The sequence below is a fragment of the Petaurus breviceps genome, unplaced genomic scaffold (assembly GCF_028583685.1).
Source record: "Petaurus breviceps papuanus isolate PSGF00001 unplaced genomic scaffold, PetGlider_PUasm1.0 90865, whole genome shotgun sequence".
In the NCBI taxonomy this organism is placed as follows: Eukaryota; Metazoa; Chordata; class Mammalia; order Diprotodontia; family Petauridae; genus Petaurus; species Petaurus breviceps.
In genome coordinates, this window is record NW_027187367.1 from 16327316 (window position 1) to 16350189 (window position 22874).

Consider the following 22874-nt stretch of genomic DNA (forward strand, 5'->3'; position numbering starts at 1 on the left):
TTTGTTGTTTTGAGGAGGGAGGCTGAAAGGGTGAGCAGCTGGGGAGATTGGAGTTTCAGTCTGGTTAAGGAGCTTGAAAGGGCAGATAAATCCCCGCTTCCCGTCCCTCCTCCCCCTTCCCCGCCACCCCATCGCTGACTCCCTATGCCAGGAAGAGGGAGGTATGGCTCATTTGAACCAGGGACCGGTTTAATATGGGCAGTGAACTTAGTAAATTGTGGCCAAGTGGGAGAACTATTTCCAGCGAAGGGCAATAAAGCATAGACATATCTTACTCCCATCTGGGAATAATGCTTCAGTGTCCTAAGGAGGTTTGAGGAGCTCTCTAATTCTAGGCTCTGGAAACCAGGGAGATGAGATCTGTGAGGAAGATCTCTGGGTCACTGATACTCCAGGAAGAATATGATCTCTCACCCTTCCCTGCCTCTCCTCATGCTGCTGCTTGGGCGTGCTCCTCCCCCCCCCCTCCAAAAAAAACACGTCTCGGAGTAACTTGGGGAACAGTTTACCTTGTTTGACTTTTCCATGAGGGGAAGGAGCGCTAGTGACCTCAGCTCTCAGGCGCTCTAATAGCCAGTCATTCTGAGAATGTATTTAGCTGGCTGTGGGAAGGGTGGTTTACCCTGATCTCATCCCGGGCAAACAGCATCTCCTTTGCTGTTCTTACAGAGTATAGGGGACTGTATTTAGAAGCATAGGTAAAGAGGTGATGACTGGGAAAATTAAGGGAAGAGCAGTGGAGGGTATGTGGCAAACTTCTTCTGAGGCACCCTATCTCCCACTCTTTCAGGCATGAGATGCTGGCTGCCTAAAAGTCTGAATGGAATATTCAGTTTGTCAGGGAAGCAGAAGGAGTTATGAGTCAGGGGTCCTAAGATCTAGCCCCAACTCCTTCCTGATTTACTCTGAGTTATTGTACCTGTTGATGTGGAATAGTCAGGGAAAAAGTGGGAGTTTATTCCAGGGAGAATAGGACAGGTCAGGGAACAATGTATGTGACTTTACCCCAATACTGGTGATTCTCTGGTTGCCACTGAACCACCAACCTCTCCTTCCAGTCCCAGAGGTCAAGTGGAATGAGCAACTAGACTGTCCCTTGAGCTGAAAACCAAGAAAAGCAATATTTATTACAAAGTCCAAACCACTCCTTGACTTGTCTTGGCTGTGGACACAGCACTTGATGCCACTGTAGTTAGAGCCAACACTCCCTCCAGATTCAGATTTCTCTCCAGGCCCCACACCCAATCATTTCCCATGCCTAAAAACAGGCTAATGGGGAACTACTTTGTCATGGGAATGGAGGTGGTAGGAAATCTAATTAATGCCCCAGACATTAATATTACATGGTTCTTCTGATTTTTGCCTACTCTTCCTCATCTCTTCTATTTTTTCTTCCTTCTCCCTCTTCCTTGCTACTGCTTTGAGTACCTGATATCAGCCAAGGTATGGGAACCTATAGGATTGGAAACACCCTTCAAGGGAGACTTTGGTGAATGTCGCCTCCATTCCAGTGTGCCTTTCCTTGTAGGCCCTGAGCAGCAGTGGCCATGCTATTCAGCGAAAGCACAGCCTTACCATATGTCTGGGTTCATGAGTGTCCTGCAGCTAAATCTATCCCTTGCTTTGTAATCTGAGTCTGCTCCAGTTTCTGCACCACCTGATCGGGTGTCCATGTTTGTTTTGACATCCAGTGTGGTGCATGGGAAGGGGGAGAACAACTACAGTTCCAGATTTCAAAGCAAGAATTTTTTTACAGCAGCCGCCCAAGGCCAGGCTCCTACCAGCTGCTGTGCTCCCATGTTAGCGTTTTCAGTTAATTAAGAAAACAAACCCCAAATCCCTGACAGAGACAGATTTCTAAATACTGGACAGAGCGGGTCTATGGGAGCTGCCTTAGGACAGGACAGGTTGATTGGGGTATTGAGGCCAAGTCAGTGAACTGAAGAGAAGAAGGAATCAAGCCAGTGAGGGAGCAAAAGTAGGAAGAATGTGAATTGGAGAGATCAACATAGAGTCTTTTCAATAGAGAAGATTTATTGGTGGCCATGAGATAGGATGGGATGGGAAAGGATGGGATGGAATGGAATTGGATGGGACGCAATGCTGTCCCTTAGGACAACCCCAGAAAGATCTTGGCCTTCCTTGATAAGCCCTTGAGAGAGTGCTAAGGGGCTCAGAATATTGCTATTTGTTCCTTCTTGGGGGAAGGGTTTGGGGGTGGGAGTGACCTTTTAAAAGTGAAGAATATAAAGATGAATAAGCTAGACCAGAAGAGAGAGAAGGGTGGGGGGTGGTGGGGGAGGAGAAGGAAAAGGAGAAGGAACCACATGAGAGAATGATTTGAAAGCTTTCCTCTTCAGGTCTGAGTTTCCTTTCCAAGAATTAGGTTAGCCCAGGATAAAGAAAGATATAGAAGGCAAGCGATCAGTGATGCTTAAGGGAGAGCCTCACGTGAACACTTAGTTAATTGGTATCAGTTTGAGCTTGCAGGAGGGAAGTTCTACTGTCTTTTGATTCGGTAGATCTTTTCCTTTGTCCATCCAACAATGCTCCATCCCTGACTGGGTTCTGTGATTGTCCACCTAGGAAAATGGTATTGTGAAAGTCCCAGGTTCTGAAAAGATATAACAATTTATTTTTAATCTGCTAGAGAAGGGAGGGCTGCTGGAGGAATTTGTAAAGCCACCACCTTTTGAATATCAGTATATGGGTTATGTAACATATAGATTATTGGTGGCAGATTTTCAAACCCAGAGTAACTTTTCCATATATTGAGATACTTCTGGGTCACCTCCCTTGCTGTTAGCTGCTTTGTATCCAGAGAATTTAATCCTTAATATTAGTTATACAAGAAATGTTTTTTCACTTTAGAGACAGGAGACATTATGGTGAAAAGAGCATTGGCCCTAGAGTCAGAGGCTGTTGTTGTTCAGCTGTTCCAGTCATGTCCGACTCCTCATGACCCCAGTTGGGGTTTTCTTGGCAAAGATACTAGAGTGGTTTGCCATTTTATTCTCCAGCTCATTTTATAGATGAGGGAACTGAGGGAAACAGGGTAAAGTGACTTACCCAGGGTCACACAGCTGGGAAGTATCTGAGGCCAACCCGGCACTCTATGCACTGTAGTGCCATCTAGGACCAAGGTTCAAATCCCATCTCTGGCATTTACTGCATGTGTTTCTTTGCCCAAATAATTTAACCTCCCTCGAGCCTCCGTTTCCCTCTCTTTAAAAATAAAGGGGTTGGACTAGATGGCCTTTGAGGTCCCTTAGGTCTGTGACTCTCTGTAATACTTTCCAAAACCAAGTAACCGTGAAGTTAAGTAGTGTGATCTAGTGGAAACCTTTGGAACTGAAAAGTCCGAGTTTGAAGTCTGGCTCTGCTGTGTGTACCTTGTGTGATTTTGGGTAGGTCATCTCATCTCTCTTGCCCTCAGTTTCCTCCTCTGTAAAATGAAAGGGATTGAAGTCCCTTTAGACTCTTAAAAAATAAAATCCTAATCCCTTGATTTTTTATTTATTTGGGAGTTTGCATTCTTGACCCCTCTTCCTCCTTCTCACTACAAAATTAGGACAAATAATTAAGAGATGATTGACACATGTCACTCCAATAGGAAGATTGCTAATTGCCAGCTTGTTAGTTTTTTGGGGGGGAAGCTCATTTGGTCTTTGAGGACATGTAGAAAGGGTAAAGAGATGTCTTAATGTGGTGCTTCATGTCGCAGTTAAAATCCAACCTTTTACAGGAAGCCTTTCCCAATTCCTCTTAATTCTAGTACTTTCCCTTTATTGATTATCTACAGTTTGTCTTGTATATAGCTTATTTGGACATAGATTTTTGTATGTTGTCTCCTCCATTAGACTCTTTGAGGGGAGATACTGTCTTTTGCATTTCTTTGTATTGATCTTCCTTAGTACTTAGTACATAACCTGAAACATAGTAAGAACTTAATAACTATTGATTGTTTGCTTGATGGTGATGAGAGGCATATAGTTTACACATAGATATAGCTGGAATTGCCAGAACCCCTCTTTTTAGAAACTGTATTTGGGAGCAGCCTCTGACCCTATAAGCACTCTCAAATACCTTGATTAACAGGATGGTTTGCTTATTGTTTCCTATAATCTCAGGAGTTTTTGAGTAGGCAACTTATATCACCCTGGTGAATTTCTCCTTGAACTTCCTTTCTTCATATTCAACTGAGTAAGCCTCACTGAGTCTGTGATGGGGACAGTACAGAGTTATGCATTTGGAGTAGGGTCAAATCAACAAGCATTAATTAAGTTTCATGCCAGGTACCATACTGAAGACTGGAAATAGAAGAAAGGGAAAAGGGGCAGCTAGGTTGTACAGTGAATAGAGCAACAGCCCTGGAGTCAGGAGAACCTGAGTTCAAATCCAATCTCAGACACTTACATATGACCCTGGGCAAGTCACTTAACTTTGATTGTCTCAAAAAAAGCTACAATAAAGGCAAAAACAGTCCCTGCTCCCAAGGGGTTCCCATTCTGATGGGAGAAACAATATGAAAAAACAACTATGTACAAATAAGATATAGACAAGATAAATTGGAAATAATTAACAGAGGGAAGGCATTAGCATTAAGGGGGAATGGGAAGGGCTTGTTGCAAAAGGTGGGATTTTAGCTGGGACTTAAAGGAAGTCATGAGGTTCAAAGGAGGAGGAATAGCATTCTCGATAGGGGGGAACAGCCAGTGAAAATGTGTTGGAGTGTCTTGTTTGAGTAATAGCAAGGAATCCAGTGCCACTGAATTGTGGCAGATGGAGGGGATTACAGTGTAAAAAAGACTTGAAAGGTAGGATAGGGCCACATTATGAAGGACTTTAAAAGTCAAACTGAGGACTTTATATTTCACTCAGGAGCTTATTGAATAAGTTGGTGACATGGACAGATCTGTACTTTTAGAAAGATCAATTTGACGGCTGAGTGGAGGAGGGACTAGAGTAGGCAGAGACTCAAGGTAGGGATACCTGCCAAAAAGGTAATCAATGAACGAACCAGAATACTAATGTGATAGTCTGGGGGTGAGGAGATGACCCATACCAGAGCAGAGTCAGTGTCTGAGGAGGGTAGAAGCAGCATGAGGAGTGAGAGATATTGTATAGGTACTTTGGGTAGGAAAGATGTGTGTTGGCATAGGCTTTTTCATTTGTCTGTGTATGTATGATCATCTGTGTTATATGTGATTACTTTGCCAACTTTATCCCATATTAATCTTTATTCTGCAGCAAAAGTGTAGTACCTGACATTCCCTGGATAGCTCCTAGTTTCTTCCTTCCAGGGCTACTTGACTATGCCTTTAAGCCCAAATCACTCTGACTTTCACTGATAGATAAATAATAGGTCCCAGCCCAATTATCTCTTACTCATTGTTTGGGTTTTGATGACTTGGAGTGAGTGTAAATAGCAGTTGTTTCTGTTCTGGCTAGAAACTCTTGAGGGTCTTCCCCTTCCAGATCCATTTCTTTTATGAAGGCAAACTAGGCTATATTTTGCCTCATTTTTTACCTAACCTTTCATTACTGAAGGGGCATTGCCTCAGACAAACAGACCTGGAAAAGACCTTAGCTTAAAAAGGCCAATGTTTCCCCCTGCAGTAGGGCCATCCCCAGTCATCTTGACCTATGTTTTGCTGACTCTGATGGCTCTTGGAGGAGAGGGTGAGGCTGGTGACTGCACAGCTCTGCCTCACTTAAATCCAATTCACATGCAAGTCAAGACATTGCCCTTCAGATGTCACTGGTCCTCTTTGAGAGGAAGGATGAACCAGCAGTACTTCCAGACAGTTGCCTTTTGTTTGTTTGTTTGTTTTGGGGTTTTTTGGAGGGGTCAGTTAGGTTCAACTCTTTGTGACATTTGGGGTTTTCTTGGCAAGTGATTTGTTGTTTCCTTCTCCAACTCATTTTACATGTGAAGAAACTGAGGCAGAGGTAACTGATTTATCCAGGGTCATGGAGTTACTAAGTGTCTGAAAAAGAATTTGAATTTAGCTTCTTCTGATTCCAGGGCTCACACTATCCACTGAGTCCATATGCTTGGGATCTCCTCCCTTCCCTTCTTCATTTATTGAATTTCCAACTACCCTTTAAATACTGATTCAAATCCTCTCTTTTCCATGACACCCTGATCCTCTTAGTTAGTAGCAAACTTCTTTCTCCCTTGGGTTTCACAAAATGTTTTGTTTTACAACTCTCTAATGTACTTAGTGTGTAATGCTGTGTATTAGTTATCTGAATTTGTGTCTTACCTCCTTAATGGACTGTAAGCCACATGAGGGTATGGACCATGTTTTACCTAAAATTTGTGTCTCTGCCAGTACTTATTAAAGTGTTCCCTACACAAAAAGGGTTTAATAAATGTTTGTTGAATAAATGATGAAGATCAAAATGTTTGATCCATCAGATATTCTCTAAAGTGATATGGGATTGATAGTGCTGTACACAAGGGTCTATTTGTGGTGGTATGAGAGTTAATTGTTAGTGGATTAAAGATAGGTATTACCTGATGAAAAATGCCTTTGTGGCCAATACTTTGCCTAGAATAAACCTTATCTCCATGACTGCCCCATAACATAACACCCATCCTTTCTGCTAAGAATGTAGGGTTTGGAGGTCGTTATTTTTTGCTTTAACATCATATTTATTTCTAAATATATCTCCACCCCTCTTCTACAAAGGAAAGGAAAGGAGAAGAGAGGAACGGAGAGGAGAGAATTTATTAAATATTTACTATATGCACAGGGGCAGTGGATAGAGCACTGGGCCTGGATAATTCAGAAAATTCATCATCCAGAGTTTAAATCTGGCTTCACACACACTGTGTGACCCTGGACGAGTCACGTAACCCTGTTTGCCTCAGTTTCCTCACCTGTAAAATTAGCTGGAGAAGGAAATGGCAAACCACTCCAGTATCTTTGCCAAGAAAACCCCAAATAGGTCACAGAGACTCAAACACGACTGAAATGACTAAACAACACAGGAACTGAACTATAGCTGTTGTAAATGTTATCTCTTTTGATCTTCCCAATGATCCTGGAGGGATGGAGGCTGTTAGGATTCCCTTTTTACAGTTGAGGAAACTGAGATAGTCAGAGATTAAGTATTTCTCCCAGGGTCTCATAGCTAAGTAACACTAAGAAACAGTGAGTTTCTGAGGCAACATTTGAACTCAAACCTTCCTGATTCCAGGCATTGCCCCACTATCTGCCTCGGAAAACCATATCTTGTAACAAAGGTTTAAAAAGAAACAGAAAAAAAAGCAGTTCAGCCAAAAACCAGTACATCCCCTATGTCTGAAAGTATGCAATATTCCATACCTACAGTTTCCCACCTCTACAATAAAGGGAAGAAATAAACATTTTTACAACTTTCTTCTGTGGCTAAAATTACACATTGTTGTGTTGTGAGAATGTTCATTCTTTTTAAGCTGCTGTATTCTCTGTGTATATTTTTTTTCCAGTTGAGCCTACCACAGAATTCTTCATATTTGTCATTTCTGATGATGTAATAATATTCCTTGTAGTCACATACCATAGTTTGCTTAGGCATTCCCTGATTGGTGAGAATCTACTTTGTTTCCACTTCTTTGTTCTCCCCCCCAACAAAAAAATTGCAACTATTGATATTCTGATATATGTGGGACCTTTCTTTCTGTCTCTTAACATGTGTTTCACAGTTATAAAGCAGCTATTATGAGCCAGGCACTGTGCTAAGTGCTGCAGCTACAAAAAAGGCAAAAGATAGTCCCTCACAAGGAGCTCTCAATCTAATGGGGGAGATAAGGAGAAAACAAATAGATACAAAGAAGCTATGAGCAGGATAAAAAGGAAATAATCAACAAGGGGTGATAGCTAGAATTAAGAGAGATTGAGACAGGTTTAGGGGAGAAGATGAGATTTTATCTGGGACTTGAAGGAAACCAAGCCAGGAGGCAGGCATGAGGAAGTTCATCCCAGGTATTCCAGTGAAAATGCCTGGAGTTTGGTGACAGAATGTCTTTTTTGAGGAACTGTAAGGAGGTTGGGGTGTCTGGATCAAAGAAAGAAAGCAGGTCAGGGTAAGGGTGGGTAAGAGTGGGGAGTTGGCTCTGAAGGGCTTTGAATGCCAAACAGAGGATTTTATACTTCATCCTGAAGGTGATAGGGAGTCCCTGGAATTTATTGAGTAGGTGAATGTAATATTAATGGAATATAAGATCTTCCCACCCTTTAATTGACCACACGTAGAGCCCATTAAAGGAAGCTTGATTGGGGCAGGCTTGTTTTTCAGGAAGGCCCAAACCTTTTGTTAATTTGTATTAGGCCATGAGGGTTGTGATGCCCTATGACCCTGAAGAAGGGTATAAATAATCTGAGGTTAGCATTTTGCTTTGGGGTTCACTCACTGGAAGAGTGTTCTTGTGATTTGGCCAGATGAAACTCTGGGTAGCTGTTAAGGAACCCCTGGCTTTGAAAAACCCAGATGTTGGTGCTTCCCTCTCTGGTAACTATGTATTGCCTTGGTCAGGCAGTTGGATCTGTCTTTTTATATGTGCTAATTTCTCAGTTAGAAGCCCTGTTTGTTGGCCTTTATTTCTCTGCTTGTATTTTCTCTGAAGGTCAGGGTGCTGACTTTTCCCTCAAACTGGTGAATGTGATTAAAAAGATTGTTCACCCCTTGAACAGCTGTCTTTTCCTGTAAAGCATTTCTAAGAACCTGTGCTAGCAGCCATCTTGAGTATGCCAGTGTGGTTGCTGCTATAGGGGGAGGCAGTAATATGATTAGACCTGTGTTTGGGCTAAAGACTTTAGACATTTTAGTCAGTTTTTAAAGTATAATTTAAAATTGCTTTCCAGGATGGTTGAACCTATCAGCAGCTCTACCAACAGTATATTAGCATGTTATATGTTCTAGTAATGTATTAGCATACCTGTCTTTTCAGACCCCAGACATTTGAGCATTCCTGTATCTTGTATTCTTTGCCCATTTGTTGGATGTGAGGCAAAACCTCAGAGTTGTTTTGATTTTTCATTTGTCTTGTTTTTAGTGGTTAGGAGCATTCTTTCATATGGCTCATAGTTTGCAATTCTTCTTTTGAGAATTGTATTTCATAGCCTTTGACCACTTATTCACTGGGGATGTAATTGCTTTTTAATGCTTTTTCCATTACAGCATGGAATTAGGAAATGATCCTTGGGGTAGGGGACAAGTTGGGAAAAGGAATCCTCTTATGAACTAGCAAAGGTAAGCAAGATAGATAATGGATGTCACAGAACTGGGGGAAGATCAGATGATGAAAGGAATCCTAGCTGCTCACTTCAGATTATGGAGTGGGAATGGGGGTTGAACGGGGTATTAGCTGAATTGGTTTTGAGACAGTTTCTAGTGGAAAAAGATGAAATTTTCTAATATCCAACCAGTTTTTGCCACGATCTGGTAAATATTGAATTTCTTTTATACATATATAGAATCACAGACTTAAGAACTGGAAGGGACATTAGAGGCCATCTAGTATTACCACCCCCCCCCCATTTTACCAAAGAAGAAACAAAGGCTAAGAACTAATTGACTTTCCCAGGGTCACACAGCTATCAAGTATCTGAGGAGAGATATGAACTCAGTTTTTGACTCCATGTCAAGTGCTTTCTGTACTGTCCCTCAAGTCCTTCATTTTATAGATGAAGAAATAGACCTAGAGAGTTAAGGTGACTTACTCCAGGTCAAGCAATTTAATGTTGAGAGGGGGGATGAGCTATTTCAATTAAACAAATATTTATGAAGTGTCTTTTATATTAAGACACTGTACTAGATATTGAGAATACAAAGGTGAAAATTAAAGTTTCTGCCCTCAGTTGCTCACATGCTATGGTTATGGGGAGAGGGAGACTGTATTTAACAACAGCATTCTTTTGCCAAGCACCTAATAAAAGCCTACAATGTGAGGTATGTGTCGGGGTGCTCAGGAGACAAAGAGAAAAACAAAACAGCCCTTATGTTACACAGATAAGTGAATAAAAGGTAATATGAGGTGGACCTGGGGAGGCTTCTCCTAAAAGGTGGTATCTTGAATTAGCTGAAACTTGAAAATAAGGATTTTGATAGGTAAATGCAGGGAGGACCTTTATTCCATGCATGGTGTCAACCTGGGCAGAGGTACTGAGATGGAAGACAAATTTCCAATCTTGGAATTAGCTAGTAGTTCAATTTGACTGAAATGGAGAGGATATGAAGGGGAAGTTAATGTGCACTACGTCGGGAATGGTAGTTTGACGTCAAACTGTACAGGACTCTAAATGTCAGACTGTTGGTGTTCTGTTGGTGTTCTGTCCTAGTGGTCATTGGGAGCCAATGAAGATTTTTGAGTCAGAGTTATGTGCTCAGATCTGTGCTTTAACATGATTTTGTTGGCTGTGTGAAGGATAGATAAGAGAGTAGAGACTGGAATCAGGGAGGTCAATCAGTGAGCTTTTACAAAGAGTGATGAACTAGGGCTTGAACTAGGCTTGAAAAAAGAGCAAAAGGAAAAAAAGGGAAAGATACAAGAAATGTTGTGGAGATAGAATTGATAATGCTTGAAAATGGATTATCTATTATGGAGTGATGGTGTGAGGGAGAGGAAAGAGTAAAGAATTATTTAGAAATGAACTGGATTCCTGGAAAGTACTCACAAGAGAAATAGGAAAGTTCAAAGGAGATACAGGTTGAAGGGAGAAGACGATGGGACTCCATTTGGCACCTTTGATTTTGAGATGCCTGTGGTACATCCATTCAAGCAAGACTGGAGCCTAGAGAAAGAATAGGGTTAGATAAATAGATCTGGGAGTCGCCTGCATAGGGATGATATTTTAGCCTATGAGATCCCCAGAGGAGAGAAGAATATATAGAATGAAAAGCAGAGGGCTGGGGACAGAACTTTGGTGTTTTATCTATGGTAATGGTCATTATATGTTTTTCATAGTCACACAGATTAGCACGTCCATCTTAAATTGAGATTCTTTCACTCTGTATGGAATGGGAAAGAGAAATGTATCCAGTCAAGAACAATGACAGAATTATGGTTGCTATAATGGGAAAAGTGTCTAATGGAATAGGGCTTGGGAAATTTTCTATCGGCTGAAGCACATGGGGTAAAGGGAAGGACATGATAAGTCTGGTTTACATTTGGTCTGAAATAGTGAACTCTCTGGTTTCCCAGCCCAAATTGCACTTAGCTGTAAAACCTCTGGCAAATGTCCAGGTATAGACTGTGTAAGGAGTGTCTGGGGGGACGTGGATATTCCAAGGCACCAGTCACTGAATTAGAGATCCTGAGATGAACAGCTGAAATCTCCTTCCCTCCATCTGCAAAGGAGGGACCCTCAGGAGTCCTCAAGCATCTGGGAGAGTAGGAGCCACAGTTGTGCAGTGGGAACCTATTGTCCCACGCTACATTCAGGCCTTAAGGGAGTGGGACAGAGGTCTGGACTTGCTCTTAGGCCTTTCCCAGGCAATTTTCCCTCCTGCCGAGACCAGCTGGACTGATGGAATAAGAGGGCTGGAGGAAGAGGGGGTGTTGTACAGCATTACCTCACCAGATATTAAGAGCCTAAGCCTAGGAGCCAGGATATCTGGGTCTCAGCTCTGACTAGTCTCCTAACTCAGTTTACCTGGTTGAAGGATAAGGGCTGTAGCCCTGATATGAATTCAAAGCTATGTTGGAGGGTGGGAATGAGCAGGAAGTGGAAATAATACAGTGACTTTACTGGACAAAAAAAAAAAAAAAAAGAGGAGATGAGTAGGCCTGGATGGCATCCCATAATCAGAATATTTCCTCAAGTGACCAGACCATTGTACAAGCTGCTGCTGCTCTTCTCTTGGAAAAAAGACAAATCCTTCAGGTTCTCTCCTATTTCATCTTTCACTTAGGTGAATGGATTATCTAGTAACTAAGTATCAAGTAGCGTGAGTCACTTCTGACTTGGACCAGCCCCCTTTCCTCCCTGTTCTTTGACTGAAGACTTCTGCCTGCTTCTCTCTTATTTAATTGGTCCTTGAATTCACCCACATCCACTCAGTGGTTCAACTAACTGAGTAGGCTGATTGTCAAAGGACTCACTATCTTGCTGTGTGACCTTGGGCAATTCCCTTCTCTCTGGGCTTCAGTTTCTTTCTCCATAAGATGAAAGGGTTGGACAAGATAAACCTCTTAATTTCCTTCTAACTGACATTCTGTTGATTCTGTGAAAGGAAAGAAGTTGGTTAAGTGCTATACGCAGGTCACTGCTGATATTCCCAGAAATGTCCTATTTACATTTCTACTTGGTGTGCCTGTGGGCTTCCTAAGGTCAGGTGGAAATATTTTCTTATACATCCCAAAATTTGGTCCCTTTCCTGGACACTTCTAGGACTTTGGGTATCAAAGGGCAGGATGATTTAGATTCCAGTGTGTTTTTTTTTTCAGGGAAGACTCTAGGGAACTGGGGAGAGTCTCTGTGTGCCAGGGCTGACCACCAAGCCTGGCTGATGGATTGACTGACAGGGGAATATCCCAGGAAGCTATAGTGTGGTTACTATTGCCTAGAGGAGACAGCAATGTAGTATAGTGAAAAGAGTCAAAGGACCTGAATTCAAACTCTGGTTCTACTACTTATTCCCTGTGGGACCCTAAACAAGTCACTTGAGCTCTGTTTGTAATTACCTGTGCTACCTTGAGCAAACACACTCTGGTCCTCAATTTCTGTAAAATAAAGACCTTTTCAGCTCAAAATTTGTGATGCTAAGTTTAGCTCAGCTGTGTGACTTTGGGGAAGTCAGTAACTTCCCTGAATCTCAGTTTCCTAATCTGTAAAATGAGGTGGTTCTACTCAGTGGCCTGTAGCCAGTTTCCAGTCTATGATTTTATAACATTCCTAACCCTAACCTCATTCCCCTTGCTTTTTAATTTACTAGAATTTGTGTTGGATGTCATTATTGAGATAGTCTAGGCCAGGGTGGGGAGGCCACATGTGGTCTCCAGGCCGCAGGTTCCTCTCTCCTGGCCAAGGCTGAGGGTGTTTGGGAAAGAGAAGCAGTATCTTCTATAAGAGAACTTTGTCACAGAAATCCCATTTGGTTCTCTGGATCACAATCAGCACTGAGGAAACCCAGAGGAAGGAAGAGGTGGAAAGGAACACAAGAGAAAGCTCATCCGAACACACCCTTGAGCTCTGTAGCCAACTGTGTGTCTTGTAGCATGAGAAAAATGGGCAGTGTGGCCAGAAGAAAGACAAGGATATGGGGAAAGTCCTGAAGTTTCACGCCTATGAGAAGAGACTAAAAGAACTAGAATTATTCTATTTAGAGAAGAGAAGGATGATGTGGACAACTTTTATAACTGTCTTCAAGTTACTGAAAAACTTTAGTGATTGTGCTGTTTTTTAAGGACCTGGGAAGGTTTCACATGAGAGAATCAAAACCAACATTGGAAAAAAAAACTTATAGAAATGGGTATTGAGCTATTTGGAGAAAAGAAATAGAGGTATGTAAAGGCATTTACCCAAACCACAGCTTCCCTGTAGGCCTGTCCCAAGGGAGAATCTGTCCCCAGTTGCTTCTACTCTCCTGGCTTAAAGCCCAGAACAATCTCAAGCCTGAAACACTGCCCTCTAGAATCTCTCACCCTAGCTTCTACTGTTATCTTTTGGATGTCTCTTGTTTCTGCCCCCTTCCCAGGCTCCCTCCTTCCCCTTCACAGCCAAGACATCGTGAATGTATAAAGAATTTATTTACAAGAGAAAACTTAAGGGGAACATATTTATATAAGAGGGGACAAGCACACTCAGAATGTTATCAGAAATGACTGCCCAGTACAGACTCTGGTGTTGTCTTAGCTTCACTGGACGAGGTCAGGGAGGACTAGGGGCAATGAGTGGGAGATTCAGAGCGATGGATTGAGGCTGGATTTAAGAAAAGGTGTCATAGGACTAGAGGGATGGAAGGCTGCCTCAGTAAATGACTTCAGGGGAAGGTGGGGTGAATTATTATGGGTCATTTGGTAGATGATCCCCTTAGTTAAGGCCAGACTGGACTGAATGGTGTCCCTGAGGTCTCTTCCAACTCTGAGATTCGATGATTTTGTGATTTCATAGACTAGTTATTTACTTACCCATGACCCTTTTCTGTGGCTGGGCCTCATGGTGACATCAGCCATATTTTTCTAGAGTATGTCTCGTAGGAGCCAGTTTCCTTTTAGAATGGCCTTCCCGTTCTTACCTACCTCACCATATGTTGCACTTGGCCAGAGCTTCACCCAACTTCTAGTTAGTCCATTGGCAAACCCCCTAAAATATACAATATACTACCATCAGCCTGGGATGGCCATCAAATACCTGGTTGAACTTAGTACTCTGCCTTTACCCTTACATATGATTATAATATTATAGCTAAAACATACAGCCTTACCCTCCCCCTTTTCTAATACTATCTTCTCCCCAAGTTTACCTTCAAATTCATAAAAATAATACCTACATTTATCTAATGCTTTAAAGTTTGAAAAGTGCATGTTATCTCATTTGACAAATGCTGTGTTATTATTTCATTTTGTTTGTTTTTGTTTTTTGGAAAGGGGAAGACAAGGCAATTGGGGTTAAGTGACTTGCCCAAGGTCACACAGCTAGTTCAGTGTCAAGTGTCTGAGGCCGGATTTGAACTGAAGTCCTCCTGACTTCAGGGCTGGTGCTCTAATCCACCTAGCTATGCCAGTTATTTCCATTTTACAGATGAGGAAACAGAGGCAAAGTTAAATGACTTGTCCAGGGTCACATAGCTAAACAAGTGTCTGAGGCAAGATTTGAACTCAGATTTTCATGACTCCAGTTGGGTCCAGCATTCTCTCCACAGTACTACCTAAGTTGCCTCTTGTTCATAAGACATTGATAACTTGGTTGGTAAAATGGTTTCACAACCATTTAGTTGTGGAATGTTAGTATAGAAAAGAAGGGAGCTATTTGTTTTCCATCCCAGCAGAGGGAATGACCTGAAGGGATGAAGATTTGACATATAACCTTCCTAATGGTGAATGGTCTGAGATTTGGGGAGTCAGTGACAGTTAGGCTAGGGAATCACCTGCTTGGGCTGGGTCAGGGTTTTTTATGCTCCCCTGAGGTTTGTGTTTCCTGTTATTTTTGGTTTTCTTGTATTTAGTTTAGGACAGCCTCCCTAGAGGTTCATGGGATTGTGGGTTGAGAAAGGGAAGGGATATTAGAAGTTATCAAGTCCAACTCTCTCATTTTATGAATGAAGACACTGAAAACCAGAGAGGTTGTGATTGCCTGGGGCAACATGGACAGTAGAGAACCTAAGGTGGGATTTGAGCCCAAGGCTTTCTCACTTCATGTCCAGTACTCTTCAAGTCTACCATTACCAAACTGAGTCCCACATATCTCTGCACTGAGTTCTGTCTCAGGGCTTATTCCTCTGTTGCTTCTTCCCTCTGGGAAAACAAAAATGATGCCAATTACCTTTTCCCCCTTCCCAGTTCTGTAGTCCTTTCAGGTTGTCCACCTTGGTGAAGAGAATAGGAAGTGGAAAGCCTATCCATTGAGTGCTGGTGTGAGGCCTGGATGGGATAAGACAAATTTGCGGTATCCTTATGCTTTGTTTTCTCAGAAACCCTGATTTTCTGGGTGTGCAGAGGAAAAAGGACAAAGATGAGGAAATGAATAAGAAGACACACAGATTAAGAACTGAGCTTGTTACTGCTTTTGAGGAGGGTGAGAAATGGTCATTTAATCACTGTCGAACAGGCTCAGGATGAGGCAGTGGGATTACATAGAGCCTTAAAGAGATTTTGAAAACATCATGAATCTGTGGTTTGGAAACCACAGACTGTGGTCAAGTAGGTAACTGTATATGTGATCACTCATTTTTAATGTGAATATATCTGTCTTTGTGTGTTGGCAATGTCCTACCTCTAAAGTTCAGGGAAAGAGGGGAGCCTCATACTTAGGTACTAAAGGCATAGCAAAGAGGCAGAAACATGAGAATTACTAGATAGTAAACTCTATGAGGGCAGTCACTTATATCTTTAAACTTTGCTTCAGGTACCTTTTCCTGTGTTGACTTTATTTTTCCTTGCTGAACTTTATTAAAAGTCATCACAGCCTGCCACCTTAGTACCCTCCCTGCTTCAAGACAAACAGATGTAAAACAGTACATTCTTCTCACCATCAATTAGTCTCATTTGCTAACCCCACAACACTAGACTTAGTGCCTGATAAATGAGCTCAGATCAAGCATCACCTTTTACTTGAAACCTCTGATAAATGAGCTTTCACCTTATCTCACCAGGATCCAGGCCTCCAAACCATTTCCAAGTTATTTCCATACTATGCTACCAACTCTATTTGCATTTCATTCCCCTCCCCCTTCCAGTTCTCCTTTATGTGCTGTTTTTCTTCATTAGAATGTCAGCTCGTTGAGGCTAAGGACTGTCTTCCTTGTATTTGTATCCCTAGTGCTTAACCTAGATAGTGCCTGGCACATAATTAACCATTAGATTGTCTTTCTGTATGTCTATCTATCCATCCATCTTTTTGAACTGTGTCTCATTGCATCACCTTTACCAAGATAATTACTTTAGATAGTATTTAATTAAAATGGATCAAGAAAATATCAGTACAGTGATATCATAGCACCCACACACATCCCTTGGCACATCCCATACATACAGTCCTTATGTCAGTCATCTCAAGTAACAGTGAGCAAAATCCCAGGAGCTCATTTCTTGGTTTCTTCAGACTGGGACCTGAATGAATGGCAATTTTTTCACCCCCAGGTCTGTTCAGTTGTACTGCATTCATGAATACAAGAGCTACTGGGCTCACCTTCCTCTGGCCACCTCCTTGTCACCCATCTCTCTCACTTGAGATCAAGTGCATGAATCAATGTATACCTCAGTCCCTTCAGTAAAGAAACTCTTTCTGTGTGTTCCTAGTGCTTAACACAGTGCTTAGCATGCAGCAAATGCTTCATGAATACTTGGGAACGTCTCTAATTATAGACTAGTTATCAGAGTCCCCCAGAAAACAAATGGCTGGAAAGAGAAAGAAGGTAGACTGCTTTGTGCCTAACTGCCTTTGCTCTCTCTTCATTCTTAGTGTATTGGCCGTCAGCCAGGGGGCCAAGCTTCATGTGCTCATCCCAGACTACACTGTACATAATAATAGCTAACATTTATATAGTAGAGCTTATTTTGTGCCAGGTTCTGTGCTAAGTGCTTTGCATTTGTCACCTCATTTTATGCTCACGACAGTCTTGGAAGGTAGGTGCTATTATCGTTCCCATTTTACAGATGAGGAAACTGAGGCAAACAGAGGCTCACTCAACTAATAAGTGTCTGAGGATGGATATGAGCTCATCTTCCAGAGTCCAGGCTCAGCAATGTATCCACCACCTGTTATGTATTTCTACTACCTCCCTCATAAGGTTGTAGCAAATGAGTAATGCAAGCAAAACATTTAAAAAAATTTATAAATCACTGAATCTTAGTGATGTTAGAAGCTGTTTAGGTTAACCATATCTAAACCATACTCTGTGACACAACCTGAGTCTGCTTGAAGACCCCTAGTGAAGTACACCACCTTGCATGGTAGCCCATTCCCCTTTGGGGCAGCACTAATTTTTAGGATGTTTTTCCTGACATTAAACTTAAATTGGCCTCTCTGTAACTTTTACCCATTATCTGCCTTTTGGGATCAGGCAGAACCAGTCTCTTACACATGAGAGCCTTTTAAAATACTCAAAGACTATGATAAAATCACTTCTGAATCTTTTTTTGTCTAGGCTAAACACCACCAGTTCCTTCAGCCAGACCTCATAGAATACGTACTCAAGGGCCTTCCCTAACCTGGTTCCTCTCTTCTAGATTCTCTCTAGCTTATTGAGCTCCTTCTTGAAATGTCATACCCAGAACTGAATTCAGTAGTATAGATATGATATGACCAGGGCAGAGTATAGGAGCATGATCAATTACTCAGTCCACAAGCATTTACTAACTGCCTTCTGCATGCCAGACGATTTGCTGGGTGACAAAAGACAAAAATAAATCGGTACCTGTCCTCAAAGACCCTATGTTAGGCAATGTTTGGAGGGAGCATGCTGCAATGTAGGAGCTAAGGTTTCGAGTAAAAGGTGATGCTTGATCTGAGGCTTGATGAAAAAAAAAGGATTTCTAAGAGTCATAGATAAGGAAGGCCTACTTTCCAGGTGTGGGAGATAGCTGAGTACAAAGACATTGAGGTGGGAAATGGAGTGGCATCTGTGAGGAATAGCAAGAAGGCCAGTGTGGCGGAATCAGAGTGGGAAGAGCAATAAGGTGTAATTAGTCTGGAAAGGTAGGTTGGGGCCACATTTAAGTGCCAGAGAATTTATATTATTTCATAGAGGCTTTAGAGAAACACTTGAGTTTACTGAGTGGAGGAGTGACATGGTAGGACTTTTACTTTAGGAGAAAGATCACGTCCCTAGTACTGGACACTTGTTTGTCCTTTGTTTTTGAAGAGAACCAATGACATTATGGGTAATATCTTGACTTGTAGGTGAAATTAGATTTACGTGTGGCAGGGTTACACAAAGTCGTCAGCCTCATTCTCCCTTCTGAGTCCTTGAAGTCCAGTAGCAGGACAAAAGTCAAGATAAGTGGAGATTGCCCAAGATGCAGTGGGTAACCTTGTTGTCTTTGATGACTGACCAAACTCTAAGCCCGCTATAGCACCTGCTTTAACTGCCTTGATGGCTGCTGGAACAAATTGCTCTCATCTGTCCATTCTGTAGGTGTGAGGCGAGAGAATATGCTTGGGGTAGACATCCCCCTAACTCACTGCCAGGCTCAGGGCCTGCCAGTTACCCTGAACCTGGCTCTGTCTGCAGAAATGGTTTACCCTGGTATGGCTACTGTACGTGCTTTAACCTCTTGGAGCCACAGGTGAGAGTTAGGTAAAAGGTGGACACCAAAGGTGAATGAGCAGCCCTGAAAAGGTGGTGCCAGTCCTCCTGAATGAAGCCCAATATTGCATGACCTTTTGGGACTTTCCTGTCACACTGTTGACTCATTGAATTTACAGTCTATGAAAACACCCAGATCTGTTTCAAGCCAATTGCTGTCAAACTAAGCCTCTCATATTGTACTTTTGAAGTTTACTTTTGAAACCCAAGTATCCATGTAAATTTTAATTGTATTTCGTTCAGTGCAATACTCTAGTATATAGAGGCATTTTTGAATTTAAATCCAGTCATCCCATGTGTTGACTATCCTTAGATTTTAATAACCTGAAAGTTTGGTAAGCATGTTATCTATACCTTTATTAGAGTTATTGATAAAAATCTTTAAGAGCATAAGGCTAAAGAGAAGTTCCCTGGGGTGCTCTTCTAGACCTTTTTCCAAGGTGACATTGCATGATTGTTGACTTTGCTTTGGGTTTGGTCATTCAACCAAATTCTCAATTCATCTAACTGTTCTATTGTCTAGCCCACATTTTTCTGTCTTGTCTGCAAGATTGGGCCTTGCTTAGATGAAGTTGAGGTAAGCTATATTTACAGCATTTCCCTCATTTACCAACCTAGTTACTCTGTCAAAAAAGAAAATTAAGTTAGTCTGGAATGGTCTATACTTTTTATAAAGAAATGGCTAATGGATGTTTGGGCCACTTTTCAATAATCTCTGTCCCTACAGAACCTTCCCTTATAATACATAAAATTAATCATGGATAATTAATAATTAAAATGAATAATTTAATACTTAATGCAATTGATTAACGAAACTGATCAAACTGATCCTGACAGTGACCACAATGTTCTATATCCATACTCCCCTAATTCTCTATTGGGAAAATATGTATGTTTTTTCACTGGTCCCTTAGAACTAAGATTAATCATTTCATTTAATTTTATTTCTGGCATCTTACTGTTGCTTTCATTTATATTATTGCAAAGAATATTGTTCTCCTGTTTCTACTTTCTTTGTTCTATTTAAGTTCATACAAGTCTTTGCATTCCTCACATTTGTCACTTTTATGGCATGATAATATTCTCTTACATTCATATATCACCTTGTTCAACTGTTTCCCAATCAAATGAAGATCCATTTTGTTTTCAGTTTTCTTTGTTACTATGAAAATTAGTATTGTTGAATGCTGCTATGAATCTGTTGGTATATATGGCACCTTTACATGGCATGACGTTTTCTTAATGAAGTCATATTAACTCTTCATGATCACTACTCTTTTTCCAGATGAACATTGGTCATTCCTTTAATAATCTATTCTAAAATTTTGTCAGGAATCTAATAAAGTTCACTGGTCCATAGTTTGAAGATTCTATGCAGTCTTCTTTTTTTGTGAAAATCTCCACGATCTTGCAGAGACCTTCAAAAAACAGTAACTCAGCAGTCATTCTTTTCAGCAACTTGGGATGTGGTTCATCTGGGCCTAGTAACCTCAAGTCATTCAGAATATCTGGCTGCCATTATACTATCTCTCTAGTTACCTAGGATTCCAACTCCCTACCATTTTGGTTTTGTCCAAAGATAATTTTCCTTTCCAGAGAAAATAAGTAAAATTGACGAACTTTGGTTTTTCTCCATTAGACTAGTCCTATCTACTCTGAAGAGCTGTCCAATCCCTTCTTTGCCCCTCTTTTTCCTTGATGGAGCTATCCATTTTTGCTGTCCTTAGCTCTTCTCATCAGCATTAAGTCATTTGGAGCTTTGGTACTTCTAAAATTATTTATATGGTTCTCTTGATATATATGTGTATATATACACATATGCATACATATATATGCACACATAATTATACATATACACAATATATATACGCATGTGTGTACATGTATAATATTAGTTATAATTAATGTATACTTATGTTAAAATAATTTATAATTATATCTAATTAAAATAATATGTAAATGCTATTATTAATTCTATATTTATGTATATAATATATTCTTATATTAATAGAATCTTATATATAATATGTATATAATATATTCTTATACATTATATATAATAGATGCTATTTGTAAAAGTACTTATCCTAGTGCCTGGCAAATTGTAGGTGCTACACAAGTGCTAATTCCCTTCCCCATCTCATCTACATCTCTTAAAAAGCCTTCTTTCCTGTTGTTAAGGGTTGGGTCTGACTCACAATACTACTCTGTTAGTTTAGGTTCAGCAGTGAACAGAAGGGAGCTTTACTTTAGTGAGAGCATGGAAAGGATATTCAGCAAGGATACTGAAGGACTTAGCTTGGGTAGGTTCTGCCCCTCTCCCCACTCTGTCTCTGTATGGTCATCAGGGCTGGGTATGATGTTAAATCTGAAAAGTCCCTGCTTCATGTGAGTGGATCTTTGCCTGCCGTAGATAACCAGGAAGCCACATTAATATGGCCAAAAGTCCTAAGATGCTGCTTTAAAGGCGGCACAAGTTATGCCCCAAGCCCTTTGCCAGCCAGGTCCCAGAGAGAGCTTTGTAGTTTTTTTGGGGAAAACTTGCCTAAACCATGACATTGCCTAACCAGGAGTAGCCCTGGTTAATTGTGGTCTTATCATACTTATGCTTCTGCTCTGGTCTCTTTAGACAACTAACCCTTTGTTCTCCTCTCTGGAGTTGTGACTCTGGGTCAGCTATCAGAATTTCATCTACTATCGGCTATCAAATGCCAAGGGTCAGCGATCAGATGTCAAAATATAAAGAAAAATGTTGAAAGAACTTGGAATAGAGAAGCTACCTATCAGAAGTAAAGTAGAATTAATCAAGGAAGGCTTCATGTTTTAGAGATAGATTTTTGAGCCATGCTATGAAAGAAGGAAGAGACATGAGTAATAAGAAAAGGAGAGTGTCATAATATTTACATGGTGGTAGCTCTATGACCTCCAGTAATTGATTCTATAAAAACTTGGAATGGCTGATATCGGATGACTGTTCCTTGTGCAGAGGGGAGTGGTGTGTGGACTCACACATAGAGGGTCTGTTTGGGAAGAGAGTTTTTAAAAATTGTTTTCTTTCTTTTCCTCTGCCAGTTAGAATCGGAGGAATTATTAAGATTATCAAGCCTCTAGGGTTGGAGGTGGGTGGAAGGATAAGTCCAACAAATCAATAAGGATAGAGGAATTGTGGGGGTATGGTGGAAAGGATAGGGAAGGTGGAAATCATGGCATTGAGGGGAAAGTTACCTTGTACTTTGTAGAGAAGCTATTTCTTGAGTGGGAATTTTTCTTATTTCGAGTTACTCTTTGGCACGTTCCCTTTTCTCTACATAAAAGAGCAAATCTGGAACAAACAATCTTTCTCACAATCAGTTTGCTCTTGAAACATCTGTGCTTTTGCTCCCATCATTTCCTCAAACTGGTGTAACTTTTCCCCCACTTTGCATCATTCTATGACTTTTCTCTCCTTTAAAACCTAGCTCAAAGCTACCAGACAAATGACATGGAGCTTGGGACTTTGGAAAGAGCCCTGTATTTAACCTGAGTTTTGATCCTGATTTTGGCACCCAGTAACAATGAGACTTTGGGCATCTCACTCAAGCTTTTCTGAAACACCCCCTCCTACACACACACACACACACACACCCTGAACGTGGACTTTCCAAACAAACTCAGACATCTCTGGGGTTAGGGGACATTGAAGAAACATTGGATTTGGAATTAGAAGACTGGGATTCTCATCTTGACTCTGCCATGAGTAGGTTGGAATAGATGACCTTTTAGGTCCCCTTTCAACTTTAAATAAAGATTTATGATTTTATGATTCTTCTCATCAAACTGGCAATTCATTTAGAACTGTGTTCTTAACTTGGGGGGGGTGTACTGTCCATGAACTTCTTTTCAAAATATATTGATAATTCTGTTTCAGTATAATT

General features: G+C 41.1%; 1 protein-coding gene across 3 annotated transcripts in view; it reads left to right on the forward strand.

Moving 5' to 3' along the window:
- The window catches only part of DAAM2 (dishevelled associated activator of morphogenesis 2), a 161672-nt gene that overhangs the window by 45427 nt on the left and 93371 nt on the right, over window positions 1–22874 (forward strand). The window lies entirely within an intron of this gene.